The sequence below is a fragment of the Mustela erminea genome, chromosome 8 (assembly GCF_009829155.1).
Source record: "Mustela erminea isolate mMusErm1 chromosome 8, mMusErm1.Pri, whole genome shotgun sequence".
Lineage (NCBI taxonomy): Eukaryota > Metazoa > Chordata > Mammalia > Carnivora > Mustelidae > Mustela > Mustela erminea.
The window spans coordinates 14,219,474-14,228,978 of record NC_045621.1 but is presented as its reverse complement, the minus strand read 5'-3'; the positions used below and the strand labels follow the sequence as shown (position 1 = coordinate 14,228,978).

At 42.2% G+C, this 9,505-nt stretch overlaps 1 protein-coding gene and 1 long non-coding RNA gene across 8 annotated transcripts in view; one reads left to right on the top strand and one right to left on the bottom strand.

The window, feature by feature from the left end:
* Window positions 1–3,952: 3,952 nt before the first annotated feature.
* On the bottom strand, window positions 3,953–5,139 carry LOC116597157. The gene is made up of 2 exons (XR_004288472.1): window positions 4,735–5,139; window positions 3,953–4,086 (listed from the first exon to the last, which is right to left on the bottom strand). It is a non-coding gene; the product is annotated as an uncharacterized LOC116597157 (long non-coding RNA).
* A 2,001-nt stretch (window positions 5,140–7,140) lies between these two features.
* The window catches only part of ICA1L (islet cell autoantigen 1 like), an 83,952-nt gene continuing 81,587 nt past the window's right edge, over window positions 7,141–9,505 (top strand). For 4 of the 7 annotated variants that reach the window (XR_004288468.1, XM_032354470.1, XM_032354466.1 and 1 more), the window contains exon 1: window positions 7,141–7,518. The gene's annotated coding sequence lies outside the window, so the exon portion shown is untranslated. Of the gene's footprint in view, window positions 7,519–7,770; window positions 7,882–7,910; window positions 8,047–8,082; window positions 8,557–9,505 lie in introns of those variants that run through there. The other 3 variants (XM_032354467.1, XM_032354468.1, XM_032354469.1) reach the window with 3 other exon arrangements.

The window sequence follows — 9,505 nt, the reverse complement described above, 5'->3', positions numbered from 1 at the left end:
CCCTCACTTACTTCTCAATCCTGATTGCAAGGAGGATACATTCATGGTTCATGCTTTCTCCCTTGGGATGATGGGTGTAACATTAGTGATCGAGTGTCTGGGATCAATCTCTGCCAAGTTTCTCTTGTATAACTCAGATAGCTCAGATCTTTCTCCTCAAACAGGAAAAATATGAGAGGCCAACTGAAGACTCCGTGCTCTTACAACATATTGCTGTCCTACCTCCGTACTCCACCTTTTCCTCATTCAGTAATCACACTATTTACTCCTAAAATACTCCCCATTTCTGTGGTTCACTTTCCTCTTTTTTAGTTACATCAGAGACAAGGGCTTTACATAGACTTATCTGTTCCTGAGATTCTTGTGGAGAAATGAGTGTGGCTACTTTCCTAGCACTGGGCAGAGTTAGGAACAAGGCAGTGCAGTACTCAGGACCCGCTGACTGGTACAAGTTTATTCATGCCATCTTTGCCATAAATTTTGACATTCCTAAACATGTTGATACTTGCTCTTACCTCATCAAGCAAAGTTTTAAGAAACTCTTTGTCACCTGGCTGTGACAATTACCTAGAGAGTATTAGGGCAGAAACTTGAGTTACGTAAGATTTTTAATTCTACGTAGAGTGCAGACAAAACATAAAAGGTTGTCTATGAATAGATGACCAGTATTTGCTTTGTCCTTTGAATTTCGATTGGCCATTTTGAAACTGTTGTCATTGATGCATAATAATATATCAAAGTGCTTCCTGTCATTATCGGAAAAAGAACAAATGAAAGTTTACATTTATATACACATAATTGCATAATTGAACAAACAACCCTGCAAACCAAATACTATCTGGGAATTTATGATTATAACATTAAAATCTTTTCACAAGGGCGCCTGGGTGGCTCAGTCATTAAGCATCTGCCTTTGGCTCAGGTCATGATTCCAGGGTCCTGGGATCGAGTCCCACATCCAGCTCCCTGCTGGGTGGGAAGCCTGCCTCTCCGTCTTCCACTGGCCATGTTTGTGTTCCCGCTCTCGCTGTCTCTGTCAAAGAAATAAAATCTTTAGGGGAAAAAAAGACTTCACAAAAATTCTGCTGTGTTCTAATCTTGAAAAATCATTTGCTTAAAAATTCTGCTGTGTTCTAATCTTGAAAAATCATTTGCTTATATAAAACAAATATAAGGAGAAATAATCTTTATACTTCCCTTAAAAAGAAAAAAATAACATTTGAGACTCTGCATATGCAAGCAATATTCAATTATTTATTTTACTTAAAAAGCCACTAATTGGAATCAGGTTTGAAAAGGTAAAATCAAATTTTGCTAATGAGAAACTGCTAATAAAAGGAACTTTTATTTACTTTAATACTGAGAGTTTTAGACTACCAAAGACTTCTAGTATCAAACATACTAAGAAGAGGTATAGGATGGGGGTTTGAGCTATTAAAAAAACCTGTTAATTAGCATTTTGTTACATAAGCTAAATTCATCTTTTTTCCTTTTTAAGATTCATTTAAAGAGTTTTTAAAAATTTATTTGACAGAGATCACAAGTAGGCAGAGAGGAGGAAGCAGGCGCCCTGCTGAGCAGACACACCCCACCCCCCCACCCACTGCCATGCAGGACTCCATCCCAGGACTCTGGGATCATGGCTTTAACCCATTGAGCTACCCAGGTGCCCCTTTAAGATTCATTTAAATGCTGATATAGTTAACATAATGTGTGATATTAGTTTCTCTTGAATAATACAGTGATTGGGCGATTCCTTAGGTCACCCAGGGCTCATCACAGCAAGTGCTCCTTAATCCCTATCACCTATTTCTCATACCCCTCATCCACTTTACCTCTGGTAACTGTCAGTTTGTTCTGTAAAGTTACAAGGCTGTTTCTTGGTTTGTCTTTTCTCTTTGTTGTGTTCTTAAATTCACATGAATGAAATCACATAGTACTTGTCTTTCTCTGACTTACTTCACTTAACATTATTCTCTGTTTCTGTCCATGTCATTGCAAATGGTGAGATTTCATTTTTTACAGCTGAGTAATCCATTGTGTGTATATATGCCACATCGTCTTTTTTGGTTCATCTATTGATGCACACTTGGGCTGTTTCTGTAGTTTGGCTGTTGTAAATAATGCTGCAACAAAGAGGGGTGCATGTATCCCTTTGAATTAGGGTTTTTGTATTTTAGGAGTAAATAGTGTGATTACTGAATTTTAGGGTAGTTCTATTTTGAACTTTTTGAGGGACCTCCATACCATATAACATTTCCACAGTAACTGCACAAGTTTGCATTCCCACTAACAGTGCAGAGCATTCCTTTTTCTTTACATCCTTGCCAATACTTGCTGTTTCTTCTGTTTGTTTGTTTGTTTTTTTAAGATTTTATTTATTTGTCAGAGAGCACAAGCAGGGAGAGCAGCAGGCAGAGGGTGAAGCAGGCTCGCCACTGAGCAGGGAGCCGGATGCAGGACCTAATCCCAGGATCAGGACCTGAGCCGAATGCAGACACTTAAGCAAATGACCCACCCAGGAGTCCCAGTTTCTTATGGTTTTGATTTTGAACTTTTTAGATAGGTCTTTAATGTAACTTGGGATTTTGAGGGGAGTTGCTTAATAGGGTTAGGTAGGCTATCTTTGTTACAATATCCACTGATATTCACAGATCTGAAGAAGTAAATTATTTTCTGGCAGTGTCTATTAAAATGATAAACAAACAAAAACCAAAAAAACACCCAAATCCATCTGTATCCTGCCATAGCAATCCTTTGACATTAAAATGACGACGTGATCTTTATTTTAAAGGAGGAATATATTATGTTAGAGGGGTCAAGTTACTTGACCAGATTTCATGTGGCTAGTAAATAAGTCAGGATTTGAATTTGGATGTATCCGAGTTTAGTGCTCAAGCTCTTAACTACTGCATATATATTCTGCTAATTCTTAAGTCATTCATAAGAATGATATTTTTATAAGTGAAGAACAAATTTGAAGATGTTTTCACCTATGTAAGAGAAAGATTATATATAAACCTAAGTGACATTCATTGTTACCAAATTACCATAATGTTATGTTCAGCTTTGCATGTTTTGGGGATTAAAATTGATTTCAATTTTAGTGTACTACTAAGTGTATTAACATAATAACATACAGTGTTCTTTAAAGACCCATTTCTTTTCATATGGGAATTATATATGAGGAAAAGGTAACTGTAGAAATATCTATAGCCAATTACAGTATATAGCCAATTAATGATGGAGACAGGACACATGCCTCAATAATTAGAGATACAGAGAAAGGATTTTGTTAGGTACAATCTGAGAAGGTGAGCAACATCAAACAGTTGTATGGATAGTAAAAGTATAGACATCATGCTGGGGAATTACTAATACCAAATTCAGTTCAGTGGTTATTTTAGGGGGAGGAAATACTTTTTCTTGTAGGTTTATAACATTTCACATTTTAAAAAATCATCCTGGGGCGCCTGGGTGACTCAGTGGGTTAAAGCCTCTGCCTTCAGCTCATATCATGATCCCAGAGTCCTGGGATCGAGCCTGGGATCGGGCTCTCTGCTTAGCAGGGAGCCTGCTTCTTCCTCTCTCTGCCTGCTTCGCTGCCTACTTGTGATCTCTGTCTGTCAAATAAATAAATAAAATCTTAAAAAAAATCATCCTAATAATACTGTCTCTAATTCTAGCCTCACCTGAATCAACAAAAATGCTGTATGGTAGAGAGCACATTTAGCTTGCCCTATGTAAGTACTAGTGTAGCACATCTGAGAAGATAGCTCTCCATACCCTAACTGCCACGGACCTGTTACTTCTGACTTACTTGAAAAGATCACACAGATTAAAAGGAAAGTGGAACACCTTAAAGAAATGAGCTATTTCCATGACATCTGGTTCAGTAGATCCCTAGTCCTTTATAAGAGTAAATAAAAAAGCGTGGCATTCTTGATATGTGTTTTAATATCAACTGAAGTTTTATTTAGTAGATTAACAAGAGCTTTGCTTGATAGTGCAAAAAATCATTGCTGCTTTTTGCTCTGGGTCCCAAATTTGTGAAGCCCCACATTCCAAGTCATCTAATTGTTTTTCCTACAGTGGAGGAAAACACTTTATATTAGGATAAATCTGTTGATAGAAAATTAAAGAGGGGCACCTGCATGGCTCAGATGGTTAAACATCTGCCTTCGGCTTAGGTCATGATGTCCAGGTCCTGGGGTGGAGCCCCGTGCCCCGCTCCTGGCTCAGTGGGGAGCCTGCTTCTCCTTTTCCTTCTCCCTCTCCCTCTGCCTCTCCTCCTGCTTGTGCTCTCTCAATAAGTAAAATCTTAAAAAAAAAAAAAATTAAGTAACACTTATATAAATATTTGCACAAAGCATTTTAATAGTGTTAATTCTTTTGTTTCCTAAAACTTATTTATGAAACACTAAATTTTAACTACTCTGGGTGCCTCATTATATGTTAAGGGACTAGTACAAGGCATTTAAATATTTTTTTTAAAGATTTTATTTACTTACTTGACAGAGAGGGAATACAAGCATGGGGAGTGGGAGAGGGAGAAACAGACTTCCTGCCAAGCAGGGAGCTCAATGTGGGGCTTGATCCCAGGACCCTGGGATCATGACCTGAGCCGAAGGTAGCCGCTTAACAACTGAGCCACCCAGGTGCCCCCAAATATTTTCTTATCAACCCAACAGCTAACAAGATCATTAACTCATTCTATAAACATATATCAAATACCTGATTAAAAAAACCCGATTCCTGCCCAGGAGTGTCCGTAGCTCGACCTTGTTTGCAGAAGCCATTCTTATACTCTGCTACCATTTGCCCACCTTTCTGTGTGACCTGTGAAGGAAATGTAATTATGTATAAATGCTTCATTTTATGGTGGCTTGGAGACATTGTGTATCTTCCAGTAATTTTCTCCAAAAGGTGAACAAAACCAACAGGCCTTGACCGTAGTCACTACAACTTCTGGTATATTTCTTGGAGGATTTTTGTCTGCTTGAGATTGAGCTGAAGTTTAGTATCTTAAGTTAAACTTCATCCTGTTGGGGGCACTTGCAGTCAGTTGGGCCTCTGCCTTTGACGTGAGTGGTGATTCCATGGTCTGGGGATCAAGCCCCACATGGAGCCCCTCATCGGGCTCCCTGCTCACTAGGGAGCCTGCTTCTCTCCCTCTGCAGCTCTGCCTGCTTGTGCTGTCTCCCTCTGTCAAATGGACAAATAAAATATTTTAAAAAACAAAAGTTCATTCTATTGGAAGAAGCATTTTCTAAAATACCCCAAGAAACTTAACATGTATATAGTAACATTCTGAAAGTCATTTTCTTACCATATTAGAATCATTTATTCTTTGAGAAGAAAGGTGTTCAACTCTTTTTAGATATTTTATACAGTATCCTTCAGTTGTCAATTAGCTGTCTTTGCTTCTGTTCACTTACTGATTGAATAAACTCATTCAGAATGCAGTGTGTATTAGGCTCTGTGTTTAAGAGGTAAAGCTCCCAAAATGCATAGACGTTTTACTTTGGAGGAGCTCAGCATCTAGTGAGGAAGACAGGCAGAAAAATAATTACAGTTGTTGAGAGTAGAAATATGTCCTTAGGAGGGATGCCAAACTTACCATGAGTGAGTCAGGAAAGATCTGAGGAAGTATAGCAGTCATCCTTACTGCCAAATGCTAATTCTTACCCTTCTAAGGGTCTGGACTTGAAGAATCAGGAAAGCTGTGGACTCTTTCTGAGGTTGTCCCCACAGGGTTAATGAGGTTGAAATTCAGAGAGCTAAAGCTTGTTTTTCAGAGATCCGTTTCTCCCTAATCAGCTGTTGTGTGATTACAGACCCCGTTGACAAATTAACTAGGGAGACCTAGGCTAGAAGTCACGGATATGGTTCCAGCCTATGAACAGCAAGGCCCTATTTTCCTTACCCTAGATAATGAGCGCAAGAGCCCCTCCAGTTTATCCCGGCTTTCCTGGAGAAAACCCATAGTCCCTTTCCTTGTCTTAAGATGTCTGATAGCAGGGGCTGAATTTTGCCTCATTTTAAGTCTCCACCAGGAGTACAGGATGTATGTTACACATTTGCTCAGTAAGCATGTTCCATCTTTCCTTATGAATAACCACAAGTTTTCACCACACTTTTCATCAATATATATGTAATCCCAACCCCTGTTGTTATAAAAAAACTTCTCTTCCCCTTCTAGGTGGCAGATTTGAAGCTTGCCCTATTATGTCTTTTCTTTGGCTGCCTCTAGAATAAACTCTTTTATACATGACGTCTCAGCGATTGGCTTTGCTGTGCTTCGGAGAGTGGAACTTGGATTTGGTTACATTTCCAAAAAATACTTTTAAAAGACCTCCACCAAAATTTGGCATATTATTTCAGGTATTCACCCATTCCTTGAAGCACCATATATTTCAGGGTTAGAATCCCGGCCTAAAGACCTTTTACTATTTTCAGTCCAAGTTAACTCTAGTATACATAGCCTATTCTTTTTCCTATTCTAAAACCACTTTCAGGTTTTTAAGGTAAGAACTTTGTAATAATATTCTAGAATCTCACTCCGTCTTTCACGATCTTACAGACTTACAGCTATCACCTGGAGTGTAAGCTTTTTGCCTTCGTAGGCTGTGTCACAGTGGTAATTCATACTTTGTAAAGCTTTGGTAAAGTGATAGGATATTTTGAGTCACGTTTGAAAATTCTTTGAATTTAAATTCTCTTCCACCAGAAACAATTCACCTATTTTTATTCTTTAGTTTTAGGCTCAAATGTTGCCTTTTCCTCTGGAAGACTCATTTATGACCACAGATTCTGGTTATGTATATGTGCATTTGAGGTCAGTTATTAACAGCTGTTTAGTTAATCCTCTTTAAACCCTTATCCTAAGAGTTAAATACAGCACGTGAACAGTTACCGCGTGCGGGCCCTGGTCCTGAGTAGCGCCCCAGGATTCAGGGATGCCTGCGGCTCCGAAGCACCTGGCCGGGTAGGGGTGGCCCCGGGCAGGCCTGGCGGGTGCGGTGTGGACTCGGAGGTGGCAGGGAGGGACCCGGGCGGAGGGCGCTGGGCTTGAAGAAACCGAGAATGCCTCGCGGGTCTCACCCCCAGTTCCTTACTTCTGACGTTCCGACCGTTTCGGTGTTTGTTAACCACTGTCACTTGGTAAAGACAGACCACAATGCGTCCCGGGGTTCGTCAAAAAAAAACGGACCGAGAGCCGGGCCTCGCGGGGTTAGCGCAGAGCCCGAAAGGGCGAGACCGCGGACGCCAGAGCGAGACGCCGAGGGCAGCGCGGCTTCGGCGCGCGCCAGGCCGCCCGGTTTAAATCTCCCGCGTCCCGCAGCCGGAGCCCGACACCTCCACGCTCGGGTGCGGAGGGGCACGGGCTGCGGGAGTGGCCCGGCGGCGTCTCGGGGCTCGCGGGCGGCGGCGGGAACGGGTGCCGGGACGGACCTCCGCGCAGCCAAGTGCGACCCGAGGTGGCGGAGGACCGGCGCGTCGCGGCTTCAGCTGGCGGTGAGAGTCTGCGGCCTCCCGGGGCCCCCCCCTCCCTCCCGGCGGCGGTCAGGGATCCCCCCACCCCCACCGCCCCCGGCCTACCCGGCCGGAGGCCAAACCCTCGGTTCCCGTGGCGACGCCCTGAGGTGGAGGCGCGGCGGGAGGTGCACGCCACGCGCGCACGCGGTCTCTCAGGGCCTCGCCGGCCCCTGCGGCCTCCCTCCCGGACGGTGTCCGGGTCCGAGCCCCCCGGGGCCGAACGGGCCAGGCGTGGTTTTCGGCGGGCTTGGAGCCCCTCCGGACGCCAGGAGCTGCCCGCCCGCGGGCCCCGCTGGCGGACGTGCGCAGGAGCCGAGGCTTGTTCGGGCGATTCCCCGGAAGGTGGAGATCGCTTCCCGCAGGGCAGATGCTCCCAGCCTTTAGATGCTTCCCCTGCTGACCTCCTTTTTCCCCGTTGTGCTTATTTTTATGTCATTATTTTGTAATGGAAATGCCTTCTTTAGAAGGAAGTGGCAAGCGTTGGGCAAAAACAAAACCCAAGTAAATGTGCGGTTTGGGGCGAACTGCGGGATGGCCGAGCTCCGCGGGCTCCCGCGCACGAATGCTCCGGCCTGCGGCGGTGAACGCGGCCGCGGCGCCCCTCGGGCTGGCGGATCACCGGGTCGGGGGCCCGGATGCTGTCAGTGGGCAGATACCTGATGCTCTGAGCAAGATGGAGAGGGGGAAAAATCCGACCTGGCAAGCACCCCGCGATGCTGCGGGTCTGCCAGCAGAGGGGGTGGGATTGTTTTTCATGTCATAGATGATGTTCGCGCGCGGAGCGTACACCCTGCTGTAAACTGCGGGTCACTGGAAAACAGCTTATCGGGATGATCACGTTTATCCCCGGCTTTGGATTTTCTCTAAGCGTTTATGTATTGATTTATTAGGTTCAGACTTAGGCAGCATAGATATTACTTTCATCGTTTTAGCATCAATATTTATGGAGTAGCCACAGGTGCCTCCTCCTTTAGTAGGAGTTAATTACACATGTATGGGCCAAATAAACAACCAATGGTGCGTATATACTTTTTATATGATGAAAAATTTTAATCGTTTTATATTTGGCTGTGCCCAGCGTTAACCGTTATTCTTTGAAATTTCTGTATTTAATAGTGCAGAATGATTGTGCCTCTAGCCATTGAAATAACTGTGTGCAAGACATTGCTCTAATTATAAGTAATTATAATTGCTAGATAAATCATTATAATTTTAGAGTTAAATGGGTGCTCAGAGCTCAGCCAGTCCAAAGTGGGAAAGCTGAAAATATGAGACTGGTGCCAGCGTGAGACTGGTGGGGAAACTAGGGAATCACATTTTTATTAGAAATATTTATTATAAATAATTAATAAAAATTTATACCAGTGACTGAACTAGTACCAAATATCAAAATATATCAGATATAAAACAGATGATATAAATTGTTTTATTGACACTGTCCGACTTTGTGATTTCATGTGTGCTATGTCCTACAACTAAAATTTTTGACTTTGTTGATTTTCTGTATATGTCTGTTTTCTATTTCACAGATTTCTACTCTTACTTTCATTCTGTTTCTTTTATTTTGGGTTTAATTTGCTCCTCTTTTTCTAACTTATTAAGGTGGAAAGAAATAATTGATTTTTATACCTTTCTTCCTTTTATATAAGCATTTAAACCTGCAAGTTTTTCTCTAAGCTTCCTTTAGCTAAATCCTACAAGTTTGGAATGTTTTCATTAAGTTAAAGATCCTTCAAAATGTCTCCGTGATTTCTTTGATCCATTATTTATTTAGGCGTGTTACCTTATTTCCAAATATTTTAGAATTTTTAGATTGCTGCTGTTGATTCCTAAATTAGTGATGTTGTGGTCAGAAAACATATACAAACCTATGGTCTATAATAGGTTAGTCAAGGTTAGATTAGGCAAGAAGAAAAAATAAATAAATTTAAAGGTATTGAAATGTTCCAGTTACCCTCAGGGAAAA